The sequence below is a fragment of the Suricata suricatta genome, chromosome 10, assembly GCF_006229205.1.
Source record: "Suricata suricatta isolate VVHF042 chromosome 10, meerkat_22Aug2017_6uvM2_HiC, whole genome shotgun sequence".
Taxonomy (NCBI): Eukaryota; Metazoa; Chordata; class Mammalia; order Carnivora; family Herpestidae; genus Suricata; species Suricata suricatta.
Genome location: NC_043709.1, coordinates 21,250,021 through 21,269,995, shown reverse-complemented (window position 1 = coordinate 21,269,995; position 19,975 = coordinate 21,250,021). Strand labels below are relative to the sequence as shown.

Genomic DNA, 19,975 nt, shown 5'->3' with positions numbered 1-19,975 from the left:
CTAATTTCTGTATAAGTCTAATTACATGAAATAGAAGTTGGGGTTCTGATTTTTTACTTTGCTTATCCATTTGGAGTGTCATTGTAACTACTGTATTGTAAATGATGGAAAATAATTGCATATGTTAAAAAATAGTGTTATATTCTAAAAAAAAATTAAAAAAAAGAACTGTGAAAAAAAAAAAGATTGTGATCAGGTCGTTTGTAACTTGGAATGCCTTTGGTAGGCAGTGAATGGTGATTACCCTATTGAAACAGTTGACCAGAATAATCTTGACTTTTCTCCACATTTATTTCTGGTTTTAGTTTTGGTTTTGAGGACATTTTTTCTTGAAATGTTTTTAGTAGAAATATTTGTTTCCCCCATGAAAACTTTGTTTTGGCTTGCTTTATTTAAAACAAAAGTGTGGTTGAGGGTGCCTGGGTAGCTGTCGGTTGAGTGCCTGACTCTTGACTTCAGCTCAGGTCATGATCTCATGGTTCATGGGTTTGAGCCCCACACTGGGCTCTGAGCTGCCAGTTCGGGGTTCTCTCTCCTTCTCTGTCATTGCCCCTCCCCCATTTGTGTGCTCTGTTTCTCTCTCTCTTAAAATGAATACACTTAGAAAAGTAATAAAATAATAAAACAAAAAATGTGGTGCTGGGAAAACTCACTGAATGATTGCATCCCCCCTCCCCTCAAATTCATATGTTGAAACCTAATTCCCAATGTGATGGTAACTGGAGGTGGGAGCTTTGGGAGGTGCTCGGTCTCGAGGGTGGACCCCTTCTAGTGGAATCAGTGCCATATAGAAGAGGCTTCAGAGAGTACCCTTGTTCCTTCTGCCCTGCTAGGACACAGAGAAAAGATGGCCTTCTTTGACCTAGAAAGTGAGCCTTTATCAATCACCAAATCCGCCTTGATCTTGGACTTCCAGCCTCCAGAACTGTGAGAAATAAATTGCTGCTGTTTATAAGCCAAGCAGTTTATGGTATTTTGTTATAGCATTCTGAATGGACTAAGACATTCAACAAAACTGGAATTAAGTATGAGGAGATGGTCACTCTGGGTTAGACAGGCAGGAGGCTAACCCAACCAAGGGGCTAAAGAGAGCTGAGCAAGATCACAGCTAAGAAGAGTCCTCTGGGCTGTCACAGAGCTATCTAGCTCTACCATTTGGCCTTGGACTGGATACAAAGGGAAATTTTGCGCAAGGGACACAAGCATCTCTGTTTTTTGTTTGGCATCTATACCACGAAGAATACTCTTTCCTCATTTTCTTCCATAATGATACTACTCAACAAAAACAAGAGGCAAGAGAAAGAAAAGGGTGACACTCTTTCTCATGATGAACATTATTAAATGCCCCCTTGTCTAATTGTCTAATTAAAGAGAGAAGTATTGGAGTTTTATTTCCAAAATATTCAATTGGTACCACAACCACTACAAATTCCTTCATATTAACTTGAGCATTATTAAAAATGGGCCCATTTTGTGTAAGTTAAAGCCGATGCTAACTAGGCAGTAGAATTTCTTATTTCTTTCTATTTGGTGTTACCTGTCCTGTATTCCTCATTTAATAGCAAAATTTTTGAGAGAAATGATCATGCTTTAAGCATCTTTGCATTGTCCCTATTAACTAAATTTTGCCAAACTTTTGAATAAAATAAAAATGTGAAAGAATGAATGCTAAGTAGAAACAGTCTAAAGATCACTAAGTTTGTAGCAAAAGGGCTGAAAAGTTTGAGCTGAAAATTCTAATATTCAGGATGTCTGATTTTTTTTTCCTAATTGAAGAAAAGATAAAGATGGAATTTCCGGTACACGATAACACCAAAATGTTCTTAATTTTTTTCAGTTTTGCAAATTCTTATGATTTGACTTTCATCCAAGACTGTCAGTTGAGACATCTGATAATCTAAAAGCATTCAGAGAATTAGGATCCCATATGGCTCAAAAATATTTCCTCTCCGACAGGGAAAAAGAGAACACACTGTGAAAATAATACTGGTGTAGCCTTCGGTTTATGTGTACAAGGAACACAAATGAACTTAAATAATTATCCATGGCATAATAATCATTAAAATGATCACCAGAGTCAATTACAATGAATTAAATAAGAAGAACATACAGTTCCCATACACATGCTGCATTATGAAAAAGCAGTGGTATACTTCAGAGCAATGATAGCAATCGAGTTATGTTTCATTGTGTGCAAGCAACATTCATTGGAAATGAGCACTGAATTAGGAGTCCTGACTTATCACTAATTCATTGTGTAAACCAGGAAAAGTCTCTTAACTTCCTTGGGACTTAATTTTTTCAGCTGAACAATGATATTACTGGACCAGATGTTCCTTTTTAACATAGCATCTGTTCTGGAGGTTCTAGCTGGGAGTAAATCTACTTATATACCCATGTTGTTTGAAGAATACTTCTTGTTTGGAGGAAGTCATTTTTCTTTAAATGAGTGTTGAGTATTAAAGGTACATATATAAAATGATGAGGGAGGACAGAGACTACTTGGGCTCAGCCACTTATAGCCACTTAATTAGTAATAATAACAACAGTAGTAGTAATAATAATAATAATAACAACAATGACTCAACATTCATTGAGCATTGACCATGGGCCAGACACTGCTTTAATCTTTAGAAAAATTCCATGAGATAGATATTACTATTAATATCACCATTTTACAGATGACAAAGCTGAGGTTTAGAGATAAATGGAAAGTTGACTGAGATCACACAGGAAGTGGGAGCGTTGCTATAGCAACTGAGGTGGCAATAAAGGGGATGATGGAAGCAGACAACTGGATGTCCCCTCACCCCTCTGTGTGCAGATGAGAGTCTTCCCCTTGGAATCACCTGGCACCTGTTAGATGGGGAAAGTCTCTCCTGACTAGCCCTGTGGTCTGCATTAATCCTCTGTCCTAAGTCTCTGCTAAGGAACTGGATATTAATAAAGAGAATGGAATTTGGAGCTCCTAGGTTCACATTGCTGTTTTGCTTTTTAATAGCATAGTGACTCTGGGAAAGTAAGCTTACTTTGTCTGTAAAATGGAGGTAACAATGACGCCTACCTTTTAGGGATGTGGTACATAATGTTTATGAAATTCCTTTATAAACTATAAAGTAATATTGCTAAAAATAAAGCATGCCTGCTAGGAACCAGTTTTTTCCCCATTTTTTTTTTTCGTTAAGAACATAGAGCTATAAATCTAGTTTCATGTTGTTTTTGCCAGAAATAGTCTATTCTGAAAGAGGCAGCATGTGTGGTGGGAAAAAATGTAGGTTTTATTCCTAGCTCTGCCATTTACTTAGCTTTGTGGCCATGGGCAAGTTGCTTAATTGGGCATCCCACTGGGCCCCAGGCTCAGAAGGGCCCTGTGCTTGGGGTTTTAATGCTTTGTGGTTGCTGCTTAAAATTCTTCAATTTTTTTTCTTTGAATTTATATTTTGCAAGTGAAGAATTGATGGGATGATGGAGTATGTGTTGGGGTTTGTCACTACTTCTCAGAGATGGGTTCTATAGAAAATTTCTTCACTGCTTCCTGGGCTCACTGGCCCTGGGCCCTGCTTGTCTGCCCTCCTCCTCTACCTAGTCCTAACATGACTGCTGCTCTGCTCTTTACCCCTAGCATGGTTGTGGGCATCCATAGGGGCATTAAGGTTAGTCATTCATACTCTATAGCACCTCAAGGTGGGTATGGTGTCTCTAATTCCCACACTGGCTGGCAGTACCATGGCATGTCTGGTGGGCAGTGAACCAAAGTTTACCCTTGATCCAGGTACCAAGCATGTTCTGACTCAGAGATTTAAAAATCTTTGGGGGTCCCCTGTCTCCCATAGGCTAAAGTGACGGGGCCCTAGGAAAGGAAGATGCCTGGCTTGACTTCTCCAGACCCTGCACAGTTCAAGGTGTGGGGCATTGGTGAGAGGGGTGTTGGAAGGTGGGGCCCAGCAGGTATCAGGCTCTGCAGTAAGACCCTTGGATCTGCATTAGAAGGCAGGGTCCTAGGTGCCTATGAGGGTCTGCATTTCCTACAAGTATCTGGTGCCTGGGAGTGCTCCTTTGACTGGTTTTATGCCTGGAAACCTTCTTCCTCCTTCCTTCCAACCTTTAACTTTCCTGGGTTTGGCTTGTGTTTGTCTCTGTTAGCCAGCTCAAAAGCCCTTTGGATTAAAGCTTTGAAACAGAAGTTGTGTGATTTTTGTGATTCTGTATATGAAGTAAATGCTTTGATATTTGTGTTTAAAATTGGCATGTCACAATATAAAAATGAATGGCAAAATTCATGCTAATAACATAAAATTTTAATTTTTCTTTACTCAGAATATTAAATAGTAAATAAAACACACCATGGTAAGTTCAAAAGAAATACAAGGAAGAAAAGAAAAAGACTTTGTGTAACCTTAATGACACTTTTACTCCCACTTTCTAAACAAGGGGCCCTCCATTTTCATTTTGCACTAGATCCCACAAATTACGTAGTTGGGCATGCTCCACATGAGAACGCTCGGCGTTATCACCTGGTCCCTGCATCACTACACAGTCACATCTGTAGTGTCTGTAAGCTCAAGTTAGGGAGCATGGTTGGGCTGATCCACGAACAGCTCATTCTCTATCCAGTGATCTGTGGCTTTATCTTTACCTTTTCAAGAGGATAGAAAAGCAGAAATGGGGACCATTACCTTTGAGACTATGGAGGTCATTTATCCTTATCAAGAATGATGCTTCACTAGACATTAACTAAATATAATTCTCATTTATAGTTCTGGGGGTTGGCTTAAAAATTATGAAAATAATTGTAATTTGCCTGGTTTTTCTGGGGTTCATTCATTCATTCACTTATTGTCTCATTAATTTATACTGTCATTTCACAATATGTGCTGCACACACTTTGTTAGGCACAGAGAATTCAAAAGTGATTAAGATGCTCTCTCTCTTAAAGGTGTATAGTCAATGAGGGTGTGGACAGGGAGGAAGACAGCACATAAATAGGTAATTATTTTCTGTGAAAGGAAGTGCAATAATTATGTCTATACAAAAAATTTCTGAAGGACACAGGCATGAATCAAGAAAGTCATTTTGGGGAAGGTGACATCTCTGTTACCTACTAGGTGATTTTATAAAAGTTAACCAGGGTATAGAAAAATGGGAGAGAGAGGGAGGAAGGAGAAAGCATTGCATGGATGGGTTACAGCAGGAACAAAGGCACAGAGACAACAAAGAGTATAGTGAGAATGAAACCCAACAAGCAGTTTACCGTTAATCAGGGAAAGACCAAGTAGCAACCTTTGTAAACTATGATACTAAGTGGGCTTCATCCTGCAGGTCTGAGAAATTGGTGAATAAATACTTTCATACCTAGAAATGAGATGGTTTTTATTTATAATTTAGAAATAATACTCCCGTGGCTATTTGAAGTGTGGATTTGATGGGATAAAAGTAGAGGTTAGAAGCTGAAGCTTGTTTAAAAAGCTCTTACAGCAATAATACAAGAGACAATGAAGGTCTAAACTAGGGTACTAGTAGCAAGGATGGTTCTGAATTAAAGAAATACTAGAGAGTTAAAACTGGTTGGACTTGATTATTGGTCAAATATAGGAGTAAGTGGAAGGTAGGAGCAAGGATTATTGTCAGGTCTCTTGCTTGGGGTGATGATAAGGGTTCAGGGGAGAATGACTTCAGAAAGAAGTAAAGACTTTGGAGGTGGAGTGGGGAAGAAGGGCGTGTTCTGCTTGGATGTGTTAGGGGCTATGAAGCTGAAAGGTGGAGGTGTTTACAGGCATTACGTCATGGCTGAAGTTCGGGGAGAGGTTTGGACTGGAGTTGTAGATTTGCAGATGATGAGAGTCTAGGTGGTAACTATGAGATGGACAAAAACATCCACTGGAGACACCATGAAAGAGGGAAGGAGAAGACAAAGGTAATGAGGAAAAGGAGAGTATGTTGCCACAGAAACCAAAAGGGTAAAGAATGTCACAAATGAGGACATGAAACAGCTGGTAAATGTGGCAAAGAGATCCTGAAAGAAGTGGAAAATTTCCTTTGATTTGGCAAAATAGAGCAGCTCATGAGAGATCACAAGGGGAGTCTTTTCAGGACAACTATGGGAACAAAAGCCAGATCTGAAAGGATTGTGAAGTAAAAGAAGTAGAGACAGTGACTATAGACTACTCTTTTGAGAAGTCTGAATGAGTAAGGGAGGAGAAATTTGGAGCATGCCTGGGAAAGGAGCAAGATTAAGGGAGAGTTGTTTCATTTTCTTCTTTCTTTTTTCTCCTAAGAACAGGAGACACTTAAGCAAGTTTCCAGGAAGCAGCAAGAAAATACTAGTGGGAAGGGATAGTTTGAGATGCAGAAGAGGAGGAGGAAACAACGAGGCAGGTAGGTCTTGAGTAAGGTGGTGCCTCCTCGGCCCCTGCAGGAAAGGACGTGAAGGTGGGTGAGGATCCTGCAGGCCTACACTGCTAGTACTTCTGCCGTCACTGATACACGTCAGTTCCCAGGCTGTCTTTACTACTCAAACTGAGCTTCAGAACTGTTGGGAAAATGTAGGCAACAGTGTTGAATGAATTTTCTACAGATTCACATCACCGAACTACTGATAGACTGCACTTGCATGGCAATTGTTTCTCTTGGGGGTTCCTACAAAAATTCCTTGGTGATGGTCCTCCAAGTCTTCAATCTTACCTTTACATTCTTCAGTCTTACAAGATCCCCGGCTATTGTAAGTGGTCTGAGGTTATCTGTCATGAATGCCTTCAGCATCTCTCCTTTCTTTCTGAATTTCGTACATCCTTACCTTCATCTCAAATTTTTTCTTATAATATTCAAAATTCTATTGATCTTCCAAGGTCCAACTCATGTGATATCCCTATCTCCGTTTTACTTTCATCTTACATATACATTTTTAAGTTATTTGATGTCTTTTATGTTATTTTATAAGCTATTTTAAATACTTTTTAGAACGAGAAAGGGATTCAATCAACCAATCGCCCTGATGACTTTTTGAAAAAAGCTTGTCTTCTTTTTATCTTCTTTATCTCTTTGGCTCATTCATATTACTCTTCTACTAAGCTATTAAATCCCTGAAGGGCAGGTGGATTTTTCTTTTTCTGCATCTGTTCTAGCAGTGACAATGCAGTGTAAATAATAGTTACCTACTACAATTAATGGATTGTAAGTTCCTGGAGGATTGATAGATAGATAAACAGATATATATACACACACACACTCTAAGGTACATCAACTTTATCCAATACCTATACCTAGTAAACACTTACTTGTAGGCAATTAAGCAATTTCATGAAGATAAAACAGTCTCTGTCTTTCAAGGATGCGAAATCCAGTAGAGCATTCTAATATGTATGTATATGTGATTAACACTACTACATAAGCACTAATAAATATTAGGAATGGCCTTTTAGTGTGAATAGTATTTTAACAGGCAGAAGTAACAAATCTATGGCAGACCATGGCCTGAAGGAAGGGTGAAATAGGCAGAGGGCAAAGCTGGAAATGCAGTCTGGTACCAGAGAATGAGAGAGCTTGAATGACACATTGAGAAAAGTGCATTTACTCCATAGGAAACCTGGCAGCTCTTAAAGGTGTTTAGGCAGAGAATATTATTAAATATGTACTTTTAAAAGATTACTGACAGCAGGATGGTGGGCGAATTTGAAAATAAGATTTGAAGTCAGCAGATCTATGAAAAAGCTTTTTTTCTCTTGAGGTAAAATTGACAATTAACATATTAGTTTCAGGTGTACAACATAATGATTCGATACTTGTATATATTGCAAAATGATCACCACCATAAGTCTAGTCAACATTAGTCACCATACATGGTTTCAAATTTTTTTTCTTGTGATGAGAACTACTAAGATGTACTCTTGTAGCAACTTTGAAATATGCAATACAGTATTATTAACTATAGTCACCATGCTGAACCTCACATCCCCACGACTTTGTATTTTGTAACTGGAGGTTTGCGATAGTTTAGGTGAAAGATGATAAAGGTTAAACGAGGGCAACTAGGTTACAGATTAAATATGAGTGTGTGTGTGGGTGTGTGTGTTGATGGGAAGAGGTAGTGAGCACGGTTAAATACGTGTCTGTGGGGAATAAGTTTAGGGATCCCTGGTCTTACACCAATGGGTTAACTAGGCATAAAGAAGGACAAAGCCATGGGATATTTGGGTAAACAAGATTAGTACCCCAGAATAGAGAGGTGCAAAGCACTTCAGAATAGAGAGAGGATGCAGAGCCCCCAGAATAGAGAGGGAGGGGCAAAGGACCCATAATAGAGAGTGGTGCAAAGGTACCAAATGCAAAGGTATATGAAATAGACAAGATTATGCATTCAGGGCAAAGTGCCCCCCAATTGAGTACTATAGCAGTAAGTTTCTTGTGCAGGAAGAAAGGACCAAGTTAGGTAAACAGGTAAATTGGGCTATTGACCAATGCACTGCAGGTGAGGAAGGCCTGAGCAGGGATGATTAACAAAAGGAAAAGTGCCTTGTTAACTCACGTTATTTCCCCTATCTGTCTCATCCCCTAGGGAAGCTAAGATAAAGAGAGGTGGTGCCTCAAGTCTGCTGTAAACAACCTTCCACCCAACTGCCTGGCACCAGGATTTTGTTTTGTATTAACACAAACCCTCAACCCAAATGTCTTCAAGACCCTCTTTCCCTCACATCCACAGATTCATTGTCTCTTTGTGCACATCCATCACCATGTTTGTAAGCCTTCTGCTCCTAATAAAAACGTGGCAAGGACCCTTACTCGGGGCTCTTGTCTTATCCCAGACATTAGCCATCTCTCACCTATTTTCATCCTGCATTCACTCTCTAACTGGCCAAGAGAGAAATTCAGACTTAAGAGTCTATGACATGTGTGCAGAAATTATTTGTTGGTCTTACTTTTTAATAGACATTAAATGGCAAACAGCAATAATGAGTATAATTTATTGAATATTCAGTAACGTATATCTCTATATTCAGCCCCAGGCAATATTGATGTTTCTTCTTCACTGCATTTTATCGTCTAGGCCTGATTTTGGCAATTTGTCCTACATGATCACGTTTTCTTCTCTTAATATTTCAGCTCTTAAGTTTTGAGCACCCTATGAACTCATATATCCTCTAGGGAAAGATGCATATTGGGTGTATGCATCTCCTATACTTTTCATGGTCCTTGGCAGAGGGTTAGGCAAAAAGTGGATACCAAATGAATAGTTGTTATATTGAATTAAATGGTATCACCTGGGGTTTACTGACACTTGGCTGTCCTCACACTCTTTGGCCCTGCAGTGCTGCTCTCTGAGCCCAGAACCCTTTCCTTTGTTTCTTCACTCTCTCTATTATCATTACCTAGTTTTGCTTAACTAGTTTCTTTTCATCACTTTCTCTCAGATTTCTTGATTGATTTGCCAAGTAGCATCATCTACTAACTTATTTGTCTCCCTGTCAGGTCCATAAAAGCAAAGCATCCTTTGATAATTTGCTCATCATTTTATCCCCAGCACAAGCACAGTGCCTGGCATACAGTGATGGCTCAGTAAATATTTGTTAATAAACATGGCTTTGTGTGGTTTTTATTTGTGAATCAGAATACTTTGATATTTGAATCTTTAAATAATTGAGTGCAAAGCCCAAGATTCATCATGCAAAAAAGTGATGGGAGATCACCTAGAAAAGTATTTTTATTCCTTAACCTCTTAAGTTAGTAGAAATCAATTAGATATTCTTGTACTTTTGAGGAGTTTCTGCAATTAGAATCCTGGAAGGAGAACACTAAGACAGCTCAAGGGTCCCCTCTCCATACTCCCCCCGTCCCCCGGAGCATACAAAATATCTGCTTGGTTGCCTATTTTCTTATGTATGCACACTACCATTTTTAGTTTATAAGTTTCTCTGGGGGTAGAAATCATTTTAGCATTAGGAAACAAATGTGACAGCCAAACACAAAGAAATCAGAAAGCCAGATTCCATTTTAGAAAGCCTTAGAGGTGTAGCATTAGTGTTCTACAGACAATTCAAGATCACAGGCAAGACAATCCTTTGCTCTGAGGCATTTATTTTAGTCGTATAATAAAAGTTCACTTTCTACTGCCTGGTACCATTTTTGGCCCTAGAGAGAGAGGTGTTAAGAAAATCAGGCATGGCTCTTGTTCTCACGGAACTTAGTGTCCAGTAATGAAAGAATTGGTGGTGACCTGATTTTGAGGAGGTTGGCTCAGATCAGGACCCAGTTTCAAAACTGGTCCCCAATAAGATGAATACTTTCTGAGAATATACCTCTGTACAAACATATTCGTCCCTATCTCAGGGGTAGGCTGTGAGACAGGCTGTGACTTGGGGTGAGGAATTCTCTCTAACAGATCCATTACCAGGAGTCTCTGTATGACTCAGATCTTTACTTCAATACAGATACTTCCTGTTATTTTCCCAATAGGCACTCCAAGGAGATCAATTACTACTGGTAACCTTATTTCTTAGATAAAGAAATTTCCCATTATTCTAGTTTCTCTGAAAGTCTACTATGTCTTTTTTAGCATCATCAGCAACCATCATGGTGTAATGGAAAATAGATCCTGGAATAGCTAAAAAGAACTAGATTAAAAGTAGGCTGGGGAAAAAAAAAAGAGAGGGAAACAAATCATAAGAGACTCCTAACAATAGAGAGCAAACTGAAGGTTGATGGAGGGAAGTGGGTGGGAGATGGGCTAGATAAGTGATGGCTATTAAGGAGGGTATTTGTTGTGATGGGTGCTGCATGTGGTGAATCACTGAATTCTACTCCTGAAACCAATATTGCACTGTATGTTAACTAACTAAAGTTAAAAAAAAAATGTACTCACAGCTTACATGCCACTATGTGCTCCAAAGCCTAATTGTGAAAGTGACCGAGAGGTTACTGGTTGATTGTTAAAAATCGAAGATTGGGACATCCTCCTACATTTGAGTGGCCTAAAGCAATGCGTGCTTCTAAATCACATTTTGGCTCTTTCCCATCTTGCAAGATGGCGGGCGAAAACGCCTAGAAGCCAGAGACTAAGGAGAAGAAACCCGAAGCCAAGAAGGCTGACGCTGGTGGCAAGGTCAAGAGGGTAACCTCAAGGCTAAAATGCCAAATAAGGGGAAGCCCCACTGCAGCCGAAACCCCGTCCTAGTCAGAGGAATCGGCAGATACTCCTGATCAGCTATGTATTCGAGGAAGGCCATGTACAAGAGGAAGTATTCAGCAGCTAAATCCAGGAGTGAAAAGAAAAAGAAGGAGAAGGTTCTTGCTACGGTCACAAAACCAGTCGGTGGTGACAAGAATGGTGGTACCCGAGTGGTTAAACTCCGCAAGATGCCCTCGGGAGCTGGGGAGCCTCGGCAAAAAACCTTTCAGTCAGCACGTGAGGAAACTGCGAGCTAGCATCACGCCTGGGACCATCCTGACCATCCTCACTGGACGCCACAGGGGCAAGATGGTGGTTTTTCCGAAGCAACTGAGCAGTGGTTTGCTACTTGTGACTGGACCTCTGTCCCTCAATCGTGTTCCTCTGCGTAGAACACACCAGAAATTTGTCATTGCCACCTCCACCAAAATTGCTATCAGCAGTGTGAAAATCCCCAAACACCTCACTGATGCTTACTTTAAGAAGAAGAAGCTGCGTAAACCCAGACACCAGGAAGGGGAGATCTTCGACACGGAGAAAGAGAAATAGGAGATCACAGAGCAGCGCAAGGTGGATCAGAAAGCTGTGGACTGCAAATTCTGCCCAAAATCAAAGCTATCCCTCAGCTTCAGGGCTACCTCCGCTCTGTGTTTTCTCTCACAAATGGAGTGTACCCTCACAAACTGGTGTTCTAAGTGTCTTACAAAGAACCTGATTAAATAACGGATCCATCAAAAAAAAAAATCACATTTTGGATTATGTCTTAACAGATAACACTTTAAAAGTGCTGAGCCCATGTAATTAGACAATAAAAATAGTATGTATGGTAGAGCTGGTTAAGCGTGGGTTTGAAGTTTTTACTGGTTTCTAAAGTGTCTTTTGATTGTTAGAACTTAATGACTTATTGACAATAATAGAATCATAACTTATATGCTGGAGAGCATTTTTCAGTTCAGCCTTAAGTTATATTATTTCATTGGGCAGCAAAGATAGTGATCCAGACATCTTCTCTTGCTGTCGTGTTCCTTCCACCACCGCTACATCATGATGGAGATGGTAGCTAGAAGTTTTAAACTCAAGATATTAAAATAAATTAACATGTTGTAAGATATCATGAATAGTAACTCCATCTCCCCATTTTTAGATATATTTCTCAGGAGTCATTTCTAATTTTTGAGGGATAGTTGCTACACCCTAACTATATGAGTAATGATTTCCTATAAAAGTGAAATGCATGGGAACAGGCATATTCCCGCACAGAGAAGCCAATTGGAATAATCAATGATAAGTTAGGAACCTTGACCATGTTGATTAAGACTCATAAATGAAATAAACATTAAAACATTAGCTAGATGTTCTTGGCATCTCCAAACTTCACAAGCTCTGTCTTTGGGGTATATGTTTCTATAGAAAGAACATCTGGCATTTCTTTCGGCAGTATTAGATCAAAATATGGGATACTGAAAAGAGAAATGCCTTATACAATGCTAAAACTAATACTCTTCATACTCAGAAGTTTCAGCTGAAGCTAGTGACTAGATATGATTTGCCTTGCATCAAGACTCAGCCAGCCAGACCTGGCTTGTAGACTAGAACACTTAAGTGAGTTCTAACATAGGCTCACTTGCAGGTTAGCCATTATTTGCATGGGACTCAGTTTCTTCCTCTCTGAATCCACCATAGAAAATGAATTCCTGCAAGAAAGTACTTCCAGAAAGGCACAGAGAGGTCTGAGTAGATAAACAACATAGATATATAGATCACAGAAGCTAGAGGAAGAAAAATGAAAACATATAATAGACTTAAATATATATTAACATTAAATTTAATTCATCCTTTAACATCTAGGATATCTCTATCTCTGTCTCCTTATCTCTCAGTGACACTTTCTCTAGGCCTCCCAGGAAAAATAGAATAAGGAATTGGTTCATTCCCTTACAGATGAGATGTAAGGCTCAGCAAGGTCATTAACTACATAGCCATAAACTGCAAGAGCAGCATTTATAACCCCTCTGACTTATACTCCCATATTTTTTTCATCATACCATCATGGTAGATGATAATTCTGAAATAGCTACAGTAGGTTCAGCTTGTGAAGATAACTTATTATGACAGAAAATGCACTTTGTGTAAGCTTCCATGCACTGATCACAATGCATTTTAGCCAGTGTCCAGGTTTCTATCTCTCCAACTAGACTGTGTGCCTTGAGGATAGAAACTGTCTTAGTCTATTCAATACCCCAGTGGTTAGGACAGTAACCAACATATAGCAGATACTCAATAAATATTGAAGAATAAATAAATGAGTGACTGAAAGCATGATCTAATTTGGAAATATGCTTTCAAGAATTGGGCTCTGAGAAAAAGAGTGAGGTGCATGCAAAAGAATATAAAAAAATGTGGAGTGATCATGGCCATTGAGTTGGGTACTAATATTGGAAAAATGAAATAGATCAGAGACCATAGACAGATTATAAATAGAAAAAGGAATTAATGTTCATTTTGTTTTGTTTTGCTTCTAAAATCCACAATTTTATACACAAACATTGTAATAGGATTTGAGCTAAAAAGAGAACAGTTAAGAAGGTAGGTTAGTAGAGGAATGGTTGATGAGAAAAAAGTAGGAAGCAGAATTTAAAACACAGAAAAAAGATAAGAAAGGAGTTGAAAAGATATTTGACAGGGAAAGGAGAAAGAGTGAGTATAAATTTTTAGTAGGGCATTCTGTGGGCACTATAAGGAATTTCAGAAGTTGAGAGAGCAGAGGGGAGAGATTAGTCATGGAATGAACAAAAGGGATGGGAATGTGAGATGTATGGCAATGATCAGTTGTGGGGAATTAAGAATGGAAGAAAATGGCCTCAAAACAGACATGCCTGTCATCAAGCAAGAAATTCCTTCTGTTAACACTCATAGAAATCCAGGCCAAACTGTGAACAAGTGGTCTGTCTTCAGCTTCTCCCTCTTACTTTGACACCTGCTCTCAGGGCTGCTACCAGACTGTCCAGGCCATAAAAATTTTCCCAAGCTCTGAGCCTTACATTTTTTCAACCATCAGAACTTTCCCAGCCTCTATCTTATTCTCTCAGGACACCTGTTTCTACAAAAAGATGAAGAAAGCTAACTGGTTCAGGTAAAGAATTTCCTATTGCAGGCTTAGCTAGCTTACTGTTTACTTTGCCTAGTGCAGTGAAATTAACATAAAGTAAATGAATAGATGGAATTCTTTGTGTGCCAGGTCCTAAGCTAGATGTAGCAAAATATGGTAAGGTAGCACATGGACTTTGGAGACAGACATGCCAAAGACAGAGGTCCAACCCACAATTTCTTGTCTATGTGCCTATGGAAGTTAACCTCTCCTCTCTGGACCTTGAGTTCTTTATCTGATTATTTGTAAGGAAATGATTTTTCATCCTTCGTGAAACAGAGATAATGTTGCCTACTTTGTAGGATCGTTTTTAGGATTCAAAATATGTGCAAATGTTAATAATGCTATTTACTGTTTATTTATTAATCTGGGTACCCCCTCTTTTAAAAAGGGAAAACTGAGGCACAGAGGTAAGGTGGCATGACTAAGTTCACACAAATTCCAGAGCCCACATTAAGCTAGACAATTGTCTTTATATTCATATTCCTTTTTTTTTTTTTTTTTAGAGAGAGAGACAGAGCATGAGTTGGGGAGAGGCAGAGAGAGGGGGAGATACAGAATCTGAAGCAGGCTCCAAGCTGTGAGCTATAGCATAGAGCCTGATGTGGGGCTTGAACGCACGAACTACAAGATCATGACCTAAGCCAAAGTTGGATGCTTAACTGAGCCATTCAGGTACCCCTTGTCTTCATATTCTTAACCAACACACTTAATCATCCAGATGAACAGATGTTTCCACCTACAGTGACATGACTATGACCATTTGCACAGCCCTCATGGTGGTGAAACACTTCAATACTCACTAATCTCCTTTAACCCTCACAGCAACTCTGTGGTAGCATTAGGTGAGGAAAATTAAGCCCAGAGAAAGTAACTCATCGGCCAAAACCCAAATAACTGATTTGTGGCAGAACTTGAAGTCCCATGCATCATTTATGACCATGAATGTAAACATAAGAAAGAAATCAGCCCTGAGTCCAGAATAGATGCCCACATCATTGTTTATGTCAGTGGTCTTTTTTCATTGCTTTTAAAGTTCTCTGATAGCAAAGCTAAAACTTGGCTAGGTGTCTTTAGATAGATGAGAAACTGAAAGTGAAGGCATGAGTTCATGAGTAGATTTGAACTCCTTACCACAGGGGTACTGGTCAATTATCTCTTACTGAGTGGTGCTATCAGCCCAGGTTAAAACAAATTGGATTTTTAAGAAGGTGTAGAATTGCCACTATAAAATCAGATAAGCCTACTGCAGTTGAGAATAAATTCTATCATAGAAATACATCCTGCCTGATATCAAAGGCAGCCAAGAAACCATGCCAAGAATTTCTTGGATGAAAACTGACATTTTCTGCTGTAGAGACAGAAGTGGAAGCACTGATTGGAGAATTATATTATGAAGAGTTTTAAAATATTTATCATCATTCTAGGCCATTTATTCATTTACCCTTTTAATGCTCATTTCTTTTGTGCCACTGGGTCGAGCTTAAAAGTAAGAATAAAAATTCATCTTGTTTTTATAGATTAATATAAAGAAGGAAGTGTCTCTGCTTTTTGGTTTGAAAAATAATAGCATTTCTGAGAAATATCTGAACACTAAAATTTTTTTTCAGAAATATGAGTTTTGTTATTAATAAGGATGCTAGAATTACCTGAGTAGGTTATGAATTTTTACTTTGGGGGGGGGCAGCTTCCTGCAACTTGAATCTTTCCAGAAGGAGAAAAAAATGATAAAAAACATTGCTTCACTGTACCGATGACCGCATTATGCTTCCTTCTAGATTCGACTTAGGCATCTCCTTCTCTAAGTGGCCTTTTTTTGACTCTGCATTAGAATTGAGATGTCCTTCTTCTATGCTCCAGCAGCACTCTGCACAAGCTGCCATCCATCACTGCCCACAGCACACCACACGGAAGCTATCCGCCTGCACGTCTGTGCCCTCAGAAAATGAACAGGACAAGAATCATGCCTTATATTCACCTGGTGTCCTCAGCACTTGGCTCATAGCCGGAGCCAGGAAAATGTTGACTGGATAACACTGAATTTTAAAACGACAAACCGAGTATAGAAACACTCCCTCCACCCACATAAAATTCATTATTTCAAGTGTATCAAGTATATTAAAAATGCCATTTTCTAGTGGTATCAAAGGCTTGTAAATGGAAGAAAAAAGTAAGTGGTATGTCAGCTATACTCGAATAATTTATTTTTTTAAATCACGAGAAGAAAAAGAAAAAGAAAGAAAAAAGGGAGTCTTATCTTCCAGGTCTTTACTACTTGGATTATATAATATTAAAAAGTAGTTCTTTAAAGTATCATTTCTATTTCTCAGGCTGGAAGGACACTTTTCCTAGTGTCCTCATAGCTTTCTATTTTGGCTCTGAATCCAGAGACATGAAAGAGGTTTGACTCAGCTGCCGCTTAATACTGCACAAGCTTGAGAGAGAAGACTATTATATAAGCTAATGTGTATTTTAAGTTTTTTTTTTTTTATAGCCAGTACCTAAATGCCACCTTCCAACCTTATGAAAGTGCTGGAACCCAGTGTGTGGGAAAGTGAGTTCCCCTCCTTGCTCTGTATTCCTTATAAGTATAAAAAAAAAAATAAAAGCAGTTGATTAAGGGTTAGCAATTTTCTTTTCTTTCTTTACACGTACTTGTAATTCATTTAATGCAGGAAGTGGGCTGAATTTTCTTGTTCTTTCCAATTCAACTGTCAGGGAGCTTTCTTGCCAGCCTGCTATGGTTACCATGGCAACAAGATGATGGTGGCTGTAATATGATCTCATGTGCCTTGTGTCAATAGCATCAGATCATCATGCTTGAGGATAATTTTGACAATAAGTTTAGTTATAGAGTTAGGATTTATTAGCATCTGGTTGATTTATTGGAAATAGCAAGCAATTATAGGTCTAAACTGGTGATAAAAGCATGTTCACAAAAGTTAGTGGTTTTGCCCACAGTGGCATCTTTTATTTTATGGCATTCTAGAATTTGTAAAGTGCTTTCATATCGTGTATCTAATTTGATTTTCATTAGGCAGGAATAGACATTAACCCCATTTTACAGAGGAGGAAACAGAAGCTCATGCAATATGCTTGGGTAAGGGGGCAAAACAATTCGGCAATGGAGCTCAATCTTCAACCTGGGGCTTCTGGCATCGGAATCACAATTTTCCTTATGCCCATATTGAGAATTGATGGGTATTAGAAAAATGTTCTTAGGTACGCTGGTTAGACCCTGAAGTATCTGAATTAAAATAGTTAAAGTGTGTGTATGATAACAACTACATGTAGTTTGAAAGTCAACTATCTTACATTTGGGTGATGCTTTATACTTTTTATATCTCCCATGGCAACTTTCTCTCTTAAGACTTCTCTGATACTGTCTACATAAAAAGATGCTTTTGCTTCCCTTTGCCCACTGACCATAGCCTTTTTTTTTTTTTTACAAATTATTATTAGTTGCACGTACTTTCCCATTGTGAGTTCCTTGAAGGCAGAAATAATATTTATTCTTGGAAGGTCCTCATTCCTGGCATACTACCTGGTACATAATAGATGCACCATAAATGCTTGTTGCCTGTTAAAGTTAACTCATCTGACTCTCATGCAGTTCCAGGAGGTAGGTAAAACAGGTATTATAATCAACCATTTTAAGAATGATAAATAGGGGTCATATACATAATGATAGGAAAATTAATTCTCCCACCACAGCCATGTGTTCCTTCCATATCATTCTGTTTGCTTTATTCTTTCATTTATTTCTTCATTCAGTCTTTCATCCATTCATCAAACATTTGTTGGTTGCACCATATATACCGAGCAGGCTTCATAGGACTCAGAGATATTACAGATGTTTTGCCTGGATAAGTAGGTAAAATACAACCTTATATGAAGCCCTGAGTATTCATTAGATTATTTCCCAATTTACTTGGCCCTTAAAAAAATCATCAGAGCATATTTTAATCCCCCCTTTTATACAAGGTTTTAGAACCAGACATAACTTGAGCCATCACCAGTATAGGATCAAGTACTAATTTTGTCTGTTGATTTTTTTTCCTTGAGTCTGAAATCACCATTTCCAACTTACCACAGAATCCTCAAACTTAATATGTCTGAAATGAAAGTTAGGATATGCCCTACAGAGCCGAGGTATAGTAGAAGTAGGCAGATGAATAGGTTGGACTCCTGACTATTCTGACTCTGTTTGGTATGTCAGCTTGGGTTAGTTACTCACACTCTCTAGGTGTGTCTTCATTTGTACCCAACACAAAACAGTGCTCAAAATATTTCCTAAATGAACATATTAGTGGAAAAATTGTCAATGAGGATGAAAAATGATAAACATAATATCAATACTTGGGATAGTACTAGCATTAGGAGGTACTCAATAAATATTTTTCAAGTGAATGAGTGGGCTAAATAAATATGATTAGATTCCTTTTCTTTAACAAATTCAATTGCCAAGACAAAACTTCTGAATATCTTTACTTCTCTTGTCTCAGTCTCCACACCATGGAGTCAGGTGTATTTTACCTCTATAATGTCTTGGACTTGTTTCTTTCTCTCCATCCAATGCCATGCTTTGTTCCAGCAGCTATTCTTTCTCAACTAGACTTTCATAGGAGGTTCTTGACTGAACTTCTCTCTTTCCATGTTCTCTCATTCCAAATTATTGTCTGAACTATTGTTTTTTAAGCATAAGTAAGAATGTATATCTCAACTGGTCATAAATTTTGCATTTATACTCATATTCTAATTAAGAAATCTTTTAGCATGGCAATTGGAATTCTTCAAAAGGTGACCTTCCATTTCATTTATAATCATCCCCTCCATAGACCCTAAGTTTTAGCTTTCCAGTTCCCTAAAGATACTTTCGGCCTTCTAAAGCTTTTGCCGTTATGCCTATTTAGTGAAATGATAATAGTTCTATAATACTTTGCACTTGCTTTGCAATTTGTAAAGAATTCACTTATGTATATATTGAAACTTCATAATAATCCTATGGTAGGTAGATATCATTTCATTTCACTGATTAGGAAATTAAAAATCAGAGTGGTTAAATGATTCATCATAACCTTTAAAAGAACTATGTTGGAAAATATTTTTGTCTGTGATAATCGCTGAATAATAGAATAATTAAATCAACATATTTAAAAATAACAATTTGTGACTTCCAAATGTTAATGTTCAACATTTGCTCAGCTCTTTATCATGGAGCTAACAATGATGGGTCTGAAACCAAACTGCCTTGGTGGGAATCCTGGTTCTACTCTTTCCTAGCTGTGAGGCCTTTGAGAAGTTACTTGATTTCTTTGTCTTTCAACTTATTATTATATTGGGGATACCAATAGACTCTATTATACAGAATTGCGCTAAGGACTGAAAGAGTTTAATAAATGTGGTCTTAGGATTATGTCACACATAATAAATATTCCTAAATGTTATTACTGTTGGTTGCTTCAAGTATAGAGCCTAAGAACTTCTTTTTTAGTGTATTCCCAGGTCTCAAGAAGCAAAACTAATTGCTTCCTTATTGGTGGCACAGTAGCATCTTGTTTGTATCTTCTGTGTAGTGGACGCTATAACTGCTTGAAGGTATTGGCTCAGGATTGACGCAGAGAGTCCACATCTACTCCTTATGAGGACCAGTCACAGTTCGCCATGTG

The 19,975-nt window shown here is 38.4% G+C and overlaps 1 protein-coding gene and 1 pseudogene across 4 annotated transcripts in view; one reads left to right on the top strand and one right to left on the bottom strand.

Moving 5' to 3' along the window:
• ANKS1B (ankyrin repeat and sterile alpha motif domain containing 1B) overlaps window positions 1-19,975 on the bottom strand; it is a 1,093,013-nt gene that overhangs the window by 324,696 nt on the left and 748,342 nt on the right. The window lies entirely within an intron of this gene.
• Window positions 11,015-11,853, top strand: LOC115303791 (annotated as a pseudogene).